The following is a 2,500-nucleotide window of genomic DNA, read 5'->3' as shown; positions in this document are numbered from 1 at the left end:
AATAGGAACCGGCCCGGAATGACCCCAAATTCGGCTGGCAGCCTCACAAAAATATGGCTGATTTTACTGGATTGGTTTCATGTGGAAAGCACGACGTTTTCTTGGCGGGATGCGAGAAAACCGGCAGCGCGCATGCGCGGCCAGCGACGTCGGGCTGGCCCCAGCAGCGCCTAGCCTCTCCCGCGCGGGGGGCAGGCAAGAGCGCAGGGGCCCCGGGCCCGAAGGCAGCCCCCCGCGGGCAAGACAGCAAGCCAGCGGGGGCTGTCCGCGCTGCCGATTTTTCCCACTGCTGGCATCGCTGCCGCTGCCCCGGGCCCGAAGGCAGCCCCCCGCGGGCACGACAGCAAGCCAGCGGGGGCTGTCCGCGCTGCCGATTTTTCCCACTGCTGGCATCGCTGCCGCTGCCGGGCCCGAAGGCAGCCCCCCCGCGGGCACGACAGCAAGCCAGCGGGGGCTGTCCGCGCTGCCGATTTTTCCCACTGCTGGCATCGCTGCCGCTGCCCGGGCCCGAAGGCAGCCCCCCGCGGGCACGACAGCAAGCCAGCGGGGGCTGTCCGCGCTGCCCGATTTTTCCCACTGCTGGCATCGCTGCCGCTGCCCCGGGCCCGAAGGCAGCCCCCCGCGGGCACGACAGCAAGCCAGCGGGGGCTGTCCGCGCTGCCGATTTTTCCCACTGCTGGCATCGCTGCCGCTGCCCCGGGCCCGAAGGCAGCCCCCCCGCGGGCACGACAGCAAGCCAGCGGGGGCTGTCCGCGCTGCCGATTTTTCCCACTGCTGGCATCGCTGCCGCTGCCCCGGGCCCGAAGGCAGCCCCCCCGCGGGCACGACAGCAAGCCAGCGGGGGCTGTCCGCGCTGCCGATTTTTCCCACTGCTGGCATCGCTGCCGCTGCCCGGGCCCGAAGGCAGCCCCCCCGCGGGCACGACAGCAAGCCAGCGGGGGCTGTCCGCGCTGCCGATTTTTCCCACTGCTGGCATCGCTGCCGCTGCCCCGGGCCCGAAGGCAGCCCCCCCGCGGGCACGACAGCAAGCCAGAGGGGGCTGTCCGCGCTGCCGATTTTTCCCACTGCTGGCATCGCTGCCGCAGAGTGTGCGTAGCCTCTCCCGCGCGGGGGGCAGGCAAGAGCGCAGGGGGGCAAGGCCCGAAGGCAGCCCCCCGCGGGTAAGATAGCCAGCCAGCAGGGGCTGTCCCGCGTCAGCCCCCGTTGCGCAGCGCGGCATGGAAATCATTGCCGCGCGCGCGCGCGCGCCCAATCGCCCAAGAGCCCAAGGGCCCCAAGGGCCCCAGGCCCTCAGGCCCCAGCGCCCCAGCGCCAAGCGCAGACGCGGGCGCGGGCGCGGGCGGGCGCGCGCGCGTGTGATTTTTATAGGGCGGTGGTCGGAATCGGGTCGTCGCCGGCCGGAAAACGGGTCATCGATGGCGGCGTTACTTCGGGCCGTGAGGCCCCCCACGTGTGTAGCAGCAGCTCGCAAATCCCCGCGGCAGGCCTATGGGCGCCAGCCAGCGCGCCCCATGGCCAGTCGGGGGGCACCCCCTAAAGAGCTATAAGTGTTATTGCAGCTCTGGCAGGGGCAGACACTACTAGGTCCCAGCTGTCACCCCCCCTCTAAAAAATTCATTTCTTGGTATTTTGAGCTGAAATTTTGCACATAGGTTGGCAAAAATCCAATCCACCTTTATAAATTTTCCCAGATTTTTTCGAGGTCGGGAAGTATTTTTTTTTTATTTTCCTACCATTAAAAATCAAGGAAATACGCAAAAATAGGAACCGGCCCGGAATGACCCCAAATTCGGCTGGCAGCCTCACAAAAATATGGCTGATTTTACTGGATTGATTTCACGTGGAAAGCATGACGTTTTCTTGGCGGGATGCGGGAAAACCGGCAGCGCGCATGCCGCGGCCACCGGAGGAGCCCCGGGAAAACTCTTGCTTTCACGGTCTTGGCCTCCCCTCACCACCATGGCCGGCCTCTAATCCCCCCCATCAGCAGTTGTGGCCGATAGGGCAGTGATTTGAACGACGCCGCCGGGTAATCGCACCCGGCCGACGCGGGGAGGAAGAGATCTCTTCTTCCAAGATAGCGAACAACACATCGGGAGTTATGTTGATAGGGCAGAGAATTGAATGACTCGTTGCGGGCAGCCAGCTGATAGGGCCTCCAGCTGCACAAATCCGCGCTGCCGATTTTTCCGACGTTGCCGATTTGTCTGAACAGCCCCTCGTTCGTCCGCGCTGCCGATTCCAACACTGCCTGCTGTGTCTGAACAGCCCTGTTTCGTCAGCGCGTCCCCTTGACGAATTTTCCTGCCTGGCCTCGACAGCCCAGCGTCCAGCCCGTGTTCGTCAACAAATCTGCGCTGCCGATTTTCCCCGACGGGCCTCCAGCTGCGGATCTCCGCGCTGCCGATTTTTCCCACTGTTGGCATCGCTGCCGCTGCCTAGGCCCCCAGTCTTTTTCGTCACGCCTAGGACTATAAACAGTCCAGACTCATCGCCAGCA

The sequence above is a fragment of the Populus alba genome, chromosome 14 (assembly GCF_005239225.2).
Source record: "Populus alba chromosome 14, ASM523922v2, whole genome shotgun sequence".
NCBI lineage: Eukaryota > Viridiplantae > Streptophyta > Magnoliopsida > Malpighiales > Salicaceae > Populus > Populus alba.
The sequence above is the reverse complement of the archived record's forward strand: the minus strand, read 5'-3'. Positions refer to the sequence as shown.